The sequence below is a fragment of the Cricetulus griseus genome, chromosome 3 (assembly GCF_003668045.3).
Source record: "Cricetulus griseus strain 17A/GY chromosome 3, alternate assembly CriGri-PICRH-1.0, whole genome shotgun sequence".
NCBI lineage: Eukaryota > Metazoa > Chordata > Mammalia > Rodentia > Cricetidae > Cricetulus > Cricetulus griseus.
In genome coordinates this window covers 187323005-187336141 of record NC_048596.1, presented here as the reverse complement: position 1 = coordinate 187336141, position 13137 = coordinate 187323005, and the positions used below count along the sequence as shown (strand labels likewise).

Genomic DNA, 13137 nt, shown 5'->3' with positions numbered 1-13137 from the left:
TGTTGAGTCACGTGTGACATTCCTCCCCTTCCTGAGTCCGTCTAAAATCCAATTGATTTTACTATCTAAATCTCTCCCTAATCTTTCAAGTACACTCCACATTACTGCTGTCCATGCAAGCCAAAGAACTGTCATTCTTCACCACAGATGCTTTCTCACTACTAAACCCCAGTTCTACTAAAGAGATCCCCTCAAACTTCATCTCCACAGGGAAAGCTCAAGGAATCTCCACAAATGTGAACCCACTCCCACCTCTGCCCAGAAACAGCCACACCTCCTAATGCTCTGGAGCAAAGGTAGGGCTCCCCAAATTTTTGCATATCATCAGGTCTGAGCAGCAGACATTAAAACCAGAACCTTAAAACCTGTAACCCCAGCTGGGCGGTGGTGGCTCACGCCTTTAATCCCAGCACTTGGGAGGCAGAGGCAGGTGGATCTCTGTGAGTTCGAGACCAGCCTGGTCTACAAGAGCTAATTACAGGACATCCTCCAAAGTCACAGAGAAACCCTGTCTCGGAAAAAAACAAAAACAAAAAAACAAACAAAAAAAAACAACCTGTAACCCCAGAACTGGAGAGGCAGAAGACTGAAGAACACTGAAAGTTCAAAGTCAACCTTGTCCATCAGAAAGCCATGGAATGAGACCTTCTACCCCCAAAACAAAACCAAAACAGGACTGGTGAGATGGCTAACTTACTGCTCAAGCCTGATAACCCTGAATTCCATCCCTGGAACAACACAAAGATGGAAGGACAGAACTGAATCCACAAAACTGTCCTCTAACTTTCACTCGAGGTATGGCGCCAGTGCCAACACCCATCCTCACCGTACCTACACCACAACAACAATAATAAATCAAGTTAAAACAAAACAAGCCCCAAACAATGAGTTAAATGAAACATGGAGGTATGGAAGTTGCTGCTCAGGCTGGAGGCCTTGACCCCTCTCCTAGGGAGGCTTCAGACTTCTAGGTCAATCTTAGAGTTGGCTAGGTCTCAACATGATCACTCCACAGTACGGACCTCATCTGACCCCAGATGGGAGGGGAAGCTAGCAGCCAGGCAGGGGAAACCCTGCTGGGCTGAAGCCAAGACTCTGTATTTTACAAGAGCCAATGGAGCCACACAATAGACTGTCAGGGACTGTTGTGCTACCCAGAAGCGAGCAGCTGTCTGTGCGTAAAAGCCAACCAAGGAATCCATCTTCCTTCTTATCATACTGAACCCTAGCAAGCTGCCAAGCTGCAGAAAACAACCCCTCCCACACTTTCAGGCAGGCTCACTCTTCTGTGACCAGCCCAGCCCAGCCCTGCCTCAGCTGGAGAGCGTGCCTCCTCCTCCTTGATAGGGTGGGGCATGGAGGCCCTGTCTGGCCAGACCCTTTAGTTCTCTGTCCCAATCCTTCAGATAATGAGTCAAGAAATATTATGCTGTGCTTCCCTAACTATTTGTGTCCGGGCTTCACATCTCTGTATGTGTAGCCTTCCTATCACTCCTTCCTCCTCTACTGAGACCCAGTGCCCATGCCAGGTAGGTTCTCAAACACCAGCAGATAGTCTACCTGGTATGAACCATCTGTGTGACCCCCCCCCACTTGGGCTTAAGGAACACCTGGCTAGAGCAGAGCTGAGTCTAAAGAGATGGTGGCATGTACCTTTAATCCCAGCAGGCAGAGGTAGGTGAATCTCTGAGTTTCAGGACAGTCAGGGCTACACAGAAAAACCCTGTCTCTGGGGCGGGGGGTGGGGGGGGGGGAGGTGGGAGCGGGGGCAGAGAATTTGGAATAAAAAAAAAAAAGAACTATATGAATCAGCTTTCAGGGCTTATGGATGGCCAGCCTAACAAGATAGGATAATGAAGAGTTGGCTCAGTGGATTAGAGCACTGACTGCTCTTCCAGGGGACCTGGGTTCAATTCCTACACCCACATGGCAGCTCACAACTGTCTGTGACTCCAAAATCTGACACCCTCTCACAGTCATACATGCAGGCAAAACAGCAATGTACATAAAATAAATTATTTTTAAAAAGAAGAGAGGGCCGGACGTTGGTTGCGCATGCCTTTAATCCCAGCACTCGGGAGGCAGAGGCAGTTGGATCACTGTGAGTTGGAGACTAGCCTGGTCTACAAGAGCTAGTTCCAGGACAGCCTCCAAAGCCACAGGGAAACCCTGTCTCAGGGGAAAAAAAAAAAAAAAAGAAGAAGAGAGGGTGTGAAGCGAGGCCTCATGAACCTTTCTACCTGAACCCCAGAAGAGCTACAATAAGGATTGGGGGACAGGGAAGTGAGGAACTGACAACAGGGCAGCAGTTCCCCTGGCTGCAGGAACTTATGTTCTCCAGAGAAACTAGAACTGCCTGTTTGCTGCTTACTACATCCACAAAGGCTAGGAGAAAGGTCAAACCAACTTCTAGACGTCTGGACTGCACAGTGCATTCTGGGCTCCCACTCTACTCTCCCACTCAGAATGCGACACTCCTCTGTTTGGTTTGAGAGTGAACCCCTCCGCAGCCCTCTGAGTTCTTTATCCACATGTGGATGTGAATCCCAGAGAGAACTGTGACTTGCCTTGGACCACACAGCACTGCAGATAGTTAAGGCTATTTATATTCTATGTGTACCATACCACACTCAGTCCTGCACCATGAGAGTTAAGCTCTGCTGCACTGGTAATGAGTAGCTTCCTCTTTTCAAGAACCAAACATCCCTATCCCAAATCTCTAGAGGATGCTTGGAGACTGCCAACAAAGGGATTGCAGCTGGCTCTTCTCCCTGTCCTGCATAAGATGAATGGCGGGGATCCACAGATCAGGGGTAGATAAGAGGAAGGCAGAGGCAGGCAGATCTCTGAGTTCGAGGTCAGTCTGATCTACAGAGTGAGTTCTAGGACAGCCAGAGCTACACAGAAACCCTGTCTTGAAAAACCAACCCCCACCAAAAAAGGAGTTGCCAAGACTACCAGTGTTGGTGGAAGAATGTAGACAGCTGGGTATCCCCTATGTAAACCATGAGGTATCCCATTTGAGCTTTAAACTCACACTCATCCTAGACGTTTTCCCACTATGGCTTCATGGTCGAATATGTCTTGTGTTTCAGGATCTGATGATATTGCTTCATCAAACACCTACAACTCAGAACCTTGATGGAATCTATCTGTTCCCCATTTCACAGCAGGCCTGAGAAAATAGTTCCTTGCTCTAGAACAGGGTCCACCATTGTTTACCCTTTTCAGTTTTCTGAGTCTAGAATTATCTCTGGGGCTAGAGAATTAGCTCAGCAATGAAGAGCCATTGCTGCTCTTGCAGAGGACTGGAATTTGGTTCCCAGCACCCACACTGGGCAGCTCACAATCACCTGTAACTCCAGCTCCTAGGCATCTGATGGTCTCTTCTGGCTTCTGCAGGCACTCACTCATACAACACATGTGTACATGAATAAACACACACACGCGCGCGCGCAAGCACACACACACACACACACACACACACACACACACACACACACACACAATAAATCTTTAGAATCATTTCCCCTGCCCTTGGACCTAGGTTTTTCCCAAGTGATGTTGAGGAACCAGCCAGAAGCTAACCAGGTACAGGTCCATCAAGCCCTCTGGGACAGACAGAGAAGGCCAACCACAGAAAACCCCAGGGCAGTCAAACCCCAGTGGGCCTCCCTTGCTTCCTACAGAATGACAGCTGAATGAAAAAATCCCTCCCAGGCCTTTCCACCACATCTCCTTGGGTTGCTATCTGTTCTCTGCACAGCCCAAGAATTCTGTACAAACTCATGGAAACTTTTATTTCCTCCTAGCACTTTTGTTTTGTTTTGTTTTTTCGAGACAGTATTTCTCTGTGTAGCTTTGGAGCCTATCCTGGCACTCGCTCTGGAGACCAGGCTGGCCTCGAACTCAGAGATCCGCCTGCTTCTGCCTCCTGAGTGCTGGGATTAAAGGCGTGCGCCACCAACGCCAGGCCCCTCCTGGCATTTTAGCTCCAAGTCACCATGTACTTCAAATGACAAGAACTTTTGTCTGGGTAGGAATGGGGGTCAGAGATAAGAGACTCGGCATTCTACTTTTGTAAGGTTCCTTCTGAAAACAAAGGGACCCTAAGGGGAAAGGCAGGAGGAGTTAGACTGGGGAGTCACTGTGGATCACTCCCACAATCCACCTCTTTTCTCTCCTCTCCCCTACCAGCCCCATTCCCGCCATATTCCCTTTAACCACAGAAACAAATAACTTGTTGATTTTTCCTGCCCAGCCAATTCCCTCTAGACCAATTAGCTATTTGCATTTGTTGCTGGTTTTCTTCCTTTGAAGGCTGCTGAACTGCTAAGGCTAAGAGGCTGCGGTATTTTCACAGGGCTAGGACTCCAACCCCTGAAAGATTCAAGGCAAAAGAGGTAGAGCAGTGTGGGCTGCTCCTCAGGGTCCCCAGGTTACGTCCCTTCAACCCCACAGTGTTGCCCTTTCATAAACCAAGAAGCCTCTGTTCACAGACAGCCGCAGCCCTAACCACACAGTAAAAGGTAGCTTTCAGTGGCTCAGTGGATTATCCTCATTCTGATCCCAATCAGAAGAGAAGAAAACAAGAAAAAAAAATGCTGCTGGACATGGTGGCATAACAGGTAGACATTGGGGACCATGAATTTGAAGCCAGTCTGGATTACATAACACGTTCCTGGTTAGCCTGGACCAGATGAGACCCTAGTCTCCAAGAAAAAAAAAAAAAAAAAAAGGGATGCCAATGGGCTCAGTTCATAACCAGGCCACAGGAGAATCCAAGGCCTGCTGGGTAAAGAACAAGGCCTCAGAGACAGAAGACACAGGTCCTACTGCCCCTTCCCCCAACAGTTCAGCAGGAATGACTTGCAATTTCAGGCCTTCTCATGCCAGTGCACCTGAAGGAAGAGGCTAGGCTGAGTACCCTCTTAACATCTTTTTTGTTTGTTTGCTTTTTTTGGGGGGGGGAGTACAAGACAAGGTTTGGAGCCTATCCTGGCACTTGCTCTGGAGACCAGGCTGGCCTCAAACTCACAGAGATCCTCCTGCCTCTGCCTCCTGAGTGCTGGGATTAAAGGCGTGCGCCACCAACGCCCAGCTTTGTTTGCTTTTTTGAGACAGATTTCTCTGTGTAACCCTGGCTGTTCTGGAACTCACTCTGTAGACCAGGAACTCACTCTGCCTCCTGAGTGCTGGGATTAAAGGTGTGCACCACCACCGTCCAGGTGCTTTTCAACACCTTACACTGGAACTACGTTTAATGTTGATATTTTACAAATAAAATTTTAGCACCTGTGGACAGGAGATATGATTCAGTAATTAAGAACACCTGCTTTTATAGAGGACAAAAGTTCAGGGTCCCAGAATCCACAATGGGTAGCTTAGACCTGCTTGTGATGCCAGCTCCTGGAAGGTCTGAAGCCTCTGGCCTCTGTGGACACTGCCACTGGCGTGCTCACACCCACAAACTGACACACAAGCATACACATAACCTTTAAATAATTTTAGCAACCATATCAACGTAAGCACAAATTACATCTTCCCCCTGTACATTTTTTCCACTCCTCTCTTTTGCCACCACTTCTCTCAATTCTGTGTTAAAAGTCAGGAAAATATCACAGAGATCTTAATGGACGGAAACACGCCACTTTGCTCTAGGAATCTACGGGAATAAAGTATTCTTCTGTGTTCGACTTTAGTGGACCCTGTTCTTGCCTTCCTGTCACTACCACAGGAGGAATTCCCCCAGGGCTTAGCTAGAAATCTGGGGTGGCTCAAAGCCCAGCTGTGCCCTAGAGCCCTAGATGAGATCTGTGATGGCAACATGAACGCTCGATTGACAATATGTTGTAATTACAATAATGATTTATAAATAAGCAACAAGACGTACTTGAGAGCGGCTGGTCGGGGACACAAGCAGCTGTCCCTGGTGAGTCCTGCATAGCTGAAGGAAAAGTCTGCATTCTGTAGATGCAGACAAAGTTGAGATTCTTTCCTTGGGAAGCACTACTTGGAGATTTCAACCCTAATAGTTAAGAAAGACTTATTCACAAGCATTCTGAGCAAAGAGAAAGAAAACACAAGTCCCCAGAGAAATGGGCCAGGCCTTTAGATTGCTAAGGACTTGGATATGCAGAAACATGGGGTAGCAAAGGAGACTGACAGAAAGGGAGGCACACAGTTCTGGTATAAGAAACTGAGAGAAGCAAAGGGGAAGGAGAAGCCCATCCTAGGCTAAGGAATGGAGGAAAGAGATGCGGTAATACCGGCTACAAAGCCCCAGCTGCTCTTTGTTACTATGGTGCTTGAGGCACCAAACCTCAGACAGCTTGGGGACAGAAGTTAAAATACTGATGGAGATGCTAGGTATGCTGTTGGTAGCCACAGACAGCTTCTGCAAAGTAGGCCAGATTATCTCCTGAAAACCCTCCTCTTGGGTGGCCCCTTTCAGCTCAAGGAACCAACCCTCATCACTTAGGCATCAAAATGCCAAACTCCAGCAAATCAAGTATTTTTCCAGAAGATGATACTGACTTTCCAAAACCTCTTTCAGTCTTCTCTTTTCCGTTTCTACCGCCAAGCCCCAGCTTTCATTACATCTTACTCAGGCGCTATCTTGTTTTTGTATCATCCCTCCTCCCCTTGTCCCCTGATGACCCTGCCATACCAGGCTGCCTATCAGTCTGCCCTTGGCTGGCTCCATAAACCTGCCACACTAACTTTACCACCCGCCAACTCAAGTCCTTGCCTAGTACTTTTTTGGGTCAGTTCTCATAGTATCTACATAATGACCATTTCCTCATTCTCTAAACAGAGTCTGAAGGGACTTCCTGTCATGCCAGCAGTCCTGCCCTCACCACTGGGAGGCATATGGCCTAGGCTTTGATGGAAATCTGGGCACAGCCCAGATTTATCTTGGAGACCAAGACCATGATACTCTCATGAGGCTAGCATCGGGTTCCTGTTATACGCACCGAGACCCTCAAGGGGATGTGAGTCCCAAGTCACCCCTCTGACGGTCATCTCACAGCCTTCCAGGAGATCCCTTTCTTATCAAAGAAACACTCTCATCTCTCACCACCCTTTTCTCCCTTCAAAAAAGCTGTTTCCTTTTCCCAAGGAATACTGTAGAGACCAGAACCTCTAAAATGAACAACAACAACCAATTATGACCTCTTTGCCAGAACAAGCTGAAGACCTAAAATGTCACCTAAAATAACATCTTCCCCTGTCTAGCCCCTTGCCTCCCTTGTCAGACAGCAACATATCCGTAATAGACAGCATTCTGCTCTATATCCGAAAAGAAGTGATGTTGCTACCACAAGCTAAGCAGCAGCTAGAAGGCATTAGGGCAGCCTTTTTTTTTTTTTTTTTTTTTTTTTTTTTTTTTTGTCCCATCTTATTTCTGCACAGCTCTCTAAGCTTCCTCAACCCAAGAATAAAAATGGATAGTTCACCTGGGTCTTCAGTCTGAAGGTCTTACAACATGTCCAACTATGGTTAATTAATAAAAAAAAAAAAGTTATACTTTTCTCCTGTTAACTTCTGTTGTTTTTGATTTCTTCAGATAGGGTCTTGCTATATAGCCCAGACTAACCTTGAACTCATACCCCTCCTATTTCAGGTTCCCAAGTCCTGGGATTACAAACATGTACTACCATGCTGATTTTTGTTGTTGTTTTGTTCTTGTGAATTCATCTATATGTATGCATGTGTGTGCATGTCTTGATGTGTGTGCAGAGCATCCACTTCCTCTCAGGCAGGTCTCTTACTGGCCTGGACCTCACCAATTAGACTGGACTGGCTGGCCAGCAAGCTCCAGGAATCTTCCTGCCTCTGCATCTCCTGCACTGGGATTATAAGTATGCACCACCATGCCTGACATTTTTTATTTGGGTGCTGGGAATTTAACTCAAGTCCTCATGTTTGTAAGGCAAGCTCTTTATGAACCAAGATATCTCCCCCAGCCCTGGATGTTTTACTTTAGATTTCATATACGAAACAATGACAATAATGCCAACCTTGCAATGCTGCTATGAGGATTCCCTACTGCATGAGGGAATCGACTGCGGTGCTGGGCTAGCAGTGAGCACTCAATGAACCCATTACTGGAGCTGTTAGCAGGACTGCTTTAACAGATGGGCTGGAGTCAGGAGTCCTGGGGCTGCTATGTGACCCATGTCTTGCCTTTCTGTTCCTCACCAACCCTACCTGGATCTATATCTGCCTGGATATATTTTTCCTATATATCTGTATCTACTTCTCATTGGCCTATAAACTGATAGGAAATATTTGCAAAACACTGTATGATTCCTCTAGTTTGTCTAAACTCCAGATTCCTGGGCATCCTATCCAGTGTAGCCATAACAGGACTTCACCTGGCAGGTATCCCAATCCTCTCAGTCCGGAAAATCTACATGAAACAGACAAGAGTCTGTCTCAGTTGCTGCTTTACTGTATCCAGGCAGTATTGACTCCTAAACATCCTGTTTGGTCATGAGGCCTTCTCTCCAAGAACAATGGGGCCGTGGTTATAGTAAGACTGATAGCTCAAGCTCCCCACAAGTCAGGCCTCTCACTAACCTGGCCAACTCTGGGCAACATCAGAATGAAAAAACAAGGCTAAAACAGCACAGCTTCCAGAACAAGCCATGGTGGGATACTACTAAGGTGGACGAAAAGTCTTTCTTCAGGGATTAGTTTCCCATGCAGTTGGAATGGCTCAATTCCCTGTCTTTCAAAATGTTAGACTCAAGGAGCTGAGAGAAATACAAATCCAGACCAACTGAATCAAAAAAACTCTGGCGACATGGCATAGGTATCTGTGTCTTACAAAGAATCCAGCCATAAACTTTTAATCATAAGCCTTCCTGCTTTGCCAGGCACTGTAGTAATCTGTAATCCCAACAGTCAGAAGCTAGAGACAGGAGGGTCACTGAAAGCTCCAAGCCAGCCTGGACTACATCAGTAGGTTCCAGGCCAACCGGGGCTATACAGTAAGATGCCACTTCAAAAATGAAAACAAAGGCAGGCAAGACGGCACAGTGGACACAGGCACGTACCACCAAGCCCAACCACCTGAGTTTGATTCCCAGAACCCACATGGTAGAAGAATGAACTAGTCTCCTGCAAATTCTCCTCTGACTTCCACACGTGGGTCAAGACACATAGTAACACACACACACCAAATTAATTACTTTTTTAAAAATTGAAAACAAAACAACAACAAGGAAAAAACCTCTGCTTCAACTGAGCACCTACCAAAGTATTTCAGAAATAAAGATGCATTTAAGGAACTTCACAAAATCAAGTACACAGCTCAGCATCAGGGCATATACCTGAAATCCTAGAACTCCTGAGGCAGAGGCAAGAGAATCAGGAGTTCAAGGCCATCTTCAGCCACACATCAAATCTGAAAACAGTCTAGACTCATGTAAGACCTTGTTTCAAAAAACAAAACAAAATACAAATACACAAAACCACTACAAGGCAAACGAATTATACTACAGAATAACAAAGGAATCCATTTCCCACCCCTCTCCTCAAACCATATTCCCTATACTATCTTCTGCTATTAAAAAAAAAAAAAAAAAAATGGCTCAGTGGTTAAGAGCACTTGCTGCTTTTGCAGAGGACCAAGTTTGGTTCCCAGAACTCACATCAGGTGTCTTAACAACCACCTGGAACCCAAGTTCCAGAGCATCTGGTGCCCCCTTCTGGCCTCCGAAGGCACCTACATGCACATGCTCAGACACAGACACATAGTGAACTCAAGCTAAGGAAGGAACCAAGCTTTCGCTTCCCCCCTCACCTTGAAACTTGCTGTTACAGACTCCTCAATCTGAAACAGCCTTCCCAAGAAAGATAACCCTCACCCCAAGGCCTGGTTTAAGGGCAAAACTTAAATGGGGAAAACAAAACTCTAATGGTTTTGTTTCTTTTTAAAACTGTATGTGGCAGTATGCATATGCTATGTGAGTGCCATGGTTTGTGTGTGGAGGCCAGAGGACAAGTTTATGAAGTCAGTTCTCTTCTTCCAACTTATTTGGGCTCCAGGGATTAAACTCAGGTTGCCAGTCTTGTTTGGCAAGTACCTTTACCTGGAAGCCATCTCACAGACCCCTTTTGGGGGGTTTCTGAGACAAGATCTTGTTGCATAGCCTAGGGTGCCTTTAAATGGTAATCCTCATGCTATCCTGGATGCTGGCATAACAGGTGTGTGCCACCCTGCCTTACTCCAGTGACTCTTATGGGCTTCAAAACTAGTTCTATCTTTTGGGCTCTAAAAGTGCCTATGGCCTATCAGCATCCCACAGAGCTCTACAGGGTTCTCTGGGGCACAGACACTCCCACTGCCCCGGACAAGCTTGCAGGGTGTGCAGATGTAGACATAAACATTCACACAGACAGTTGGCCCCCTGGCCTCACTACTCCATTCTCAAGTTACAAGGTTAAAAGCATCCTATTCACAGCCAAGGGGGAGGGAGCATGGGAGGGACCGTGCTGAAGCAGAGAGAGAACCATCTGGTTCAGATCAAGACTGCTCACTCAGGACCCTCACAAGCTTCAGAAGTATTCCCCCTCCCTTCCCCACTTTCTACTGGGAGACTGGAGAAAGGGGAAGAAAAGTGTCACCCAAAGGAAAAAATCAGCTGAAGGAAGATGGCAAAAACCAAACAAACAAAAAAAACGGAATTACACCATGGCTGTGTCCTCCCTCTCTCTTCCCTTCAAATCAGATTGCTCCAGGACTAAACTGGAGTTCACCGCCTACAGGAACAGTGCCTTCCTCCACAGAGCACTCAGAGCACATATCAGGCATCCCTCCCAGAAGGGGAGCCCCACTCTAAAGCTAGCAGCAGATGCCAGATTAGCTGAGGGATATAGCGACCAGAGCTCTCCAATGCCACCATCTCCATAAAGGTAAATGGTCCCTTCCAACCCAGACTTCGGAGCCCACCAAGCATGAGGAAGCAAAGGCCAACCAGTTTCTAGACATTTATACCCAAGTAGGAGTATGAGTTAGTGGCTAGGAATAACTACTTCCCAGGGGCCCCAGGGTGCCCTGAATCATTCTCAGGGTATAGAGGAAAACAGAGGCAATATGGGAGAAAGATGCAGTTGGCAAGAGTGAAACAGAAGGGCTAACTTGAGCAAGCAGCAAAGGGACAGAGACCCCTCTCTAGGAGGAGGAGGGTTATGCAAGGGAGGGGGCAACAGAAGTAATAGAAGAACTAAACAAGGGGAGACTGGTGTAAGCTCAGCCCAGAGAAGGGGCTAGGAAGTTTGATCCAGTCACAGGGGCATGACTGGAGGAAGTAACGTGTCTCACATGGCAAGGTGTGGAAGGATCAAGAGGGACAAGGGCTCAGGCCAGAGTCCAGGAGGCAGGCACACGGACCAAGTTTCTGGTTGGTTCATGCCTCAGTTTCTCCAAAGTAGGAAGGAGGTCAAGCTGTCATGTCTTATTAGAGAGAACTAGGCCACAGAGAGTGACTAGGGGGTCAGCGCTAGGTGGGGGGAAGGCAGAAGGGTAGACGGCTTCTGACCAAGAGAAGTGGGGCTGGGGTTTCCGGATGGAGCAGGTTCCCAAGCTCCGGAGGTGTGGAAGTGTGGACTAGGACAGGGAACTCAGGGCTGGGGCTAGGGGCTGCCAGCAGGGAGTGTCACAGGAGCGTCTGGGAGACTGGGAGCTGCTAGATATGCAGGAGCTGAAGGCGGGGATCCAGATCGAGGCCAAGGCAATCAGACCCCCGCCCGCCGGGGGAAGTTGATGGGCTGGACCCAAAGGGTCTGGGCCTCTGGGCCAAGCCCTCTGCCAGCACAGAGGAGGGCTGGGGCAGCACGGGGCCTGGGGAGTCCCGCATCCCTCCCTCTCTCATCCCGCCCGCGCACCTCAGTCTGCGCTGGGCGCCGCGCGGGCCATGCCTGCCGCTCCTGCCGCCGCCTCCGCCCGTGCAGAAAGCTGCCGCCGCCGCCGCCGCCTCCCGTGCCCGGACCCGTTAGCTTCAAGGCTCTCCAGTTCGCCTGCCTTGGGCCAGTCCCGCCCTTGCCTGGCCCTGCCCTCCCGGAGCGCCGCGGCTGCAGCTTCAGCCCGGCCCCTCCCCCCACCCCTGCCCAGCAAAAGGAAGGGTGGGGGAAGGGGGCGGGTGCCCCCTCCCCATTCACATCCTCCAGGGCTCTCCCCTCCCTCCTATCCCCCAACTTGTCCAGGCACGCTGGGATATGTAGTCCTGCGGGGAAGGACCTGCCAGCCGTGCGCCTCATTGGGGACTATCACTCCCAGAAAGCAATGCACTCCCATTTCTGGGATCATGGTCTTTGTAGTTCTGCCCGGATTTAGGGGGTTAAGGCGCAGCATTAAGGGGCGTCTTCTTCTGTTTCCCAGACACGCGGCTCCGGGCACCCGAAACCTGGGCGATGCAGTCTGTGCCGCCCCAGCCGGGCTTTAGTACCTGGTTCATCAAAGGATGCGAATAAGCTGAGGATGCCTCTTGCATACGGCTGTGATTAGCTGCGGCCGAGCCCAGCTGAAGGGGACTGTTTGTACTTGCTCTTGCCAAGAGCCACGACCTGAGCCAGCTGGGTTCATGCCCTGGCCCTGCAAGCTGCAGCTGCAGTGAGGCCGCTAGGTACAGGCTCTTGGAAAGAGGGGCCCCAGCAGCGATGTGGGAATGGGGTTTGTCCTCATTTAGACTGTATACCCCACCTGCGAAGTGTATTATAGGCGACCTATGGGCTCTCATCCACTAGGGCATCTCCTCACTTCAGACTTCAGTCTCTTAGATGCCCTTAGCTTCCTATTCTCTAGGGTAAAGTGCACACATTTTAAATATTCATCCACATCAGTCTGAGCCAGTTCTTTCTTCAACTTTCAAACCTAGCTTCAAACTATTAGGAAGTTCCTAACTGATGGCACATCTACCCTTCAAACCCCTGTGTGTTGGAATCTCTGTGAACAGCCTGATCAAGCAGACTTCTGGTCCTAACCAGAAGTTTCTGATTCATTAGCTCTGAGCCCCTAGAATCTTCCTGTCTTTCTCTTATTATGTAACCCAAGGTGGCCTTAAATTCACTTTAGTTGGATCCTTCTGCCTTATCCTCCTGTGGGTTGGGATTATAGACATGAGCCAC

The 13137-nt window shown here is 48.5% G+C and overlaps 1 protein-coding gene across 1 annotated transcript in view; it reads right to left on the bottom strand.

Moving 5' to 3' along the window:
* St3gal2 (ST3 beta-galactoside alpha-2,3-sialyltransferase 2) overlaps positions 1 to 12090 on the bottom strand; it is a 49305-nt gene extending 37215 nt beyond the window's left edge. The window contains exon 1 of the mRNA XM_027406017.2: positions 11899 to 12090. The gene's annotated coding sequence lies outside the window, so the exon portion shown is untranslated. The remainder of the gene's footprint in view (positions 1 to 11898) is intronic.
* Positions 12091 to 13137: the final 1047 nt, after the last annotated feature.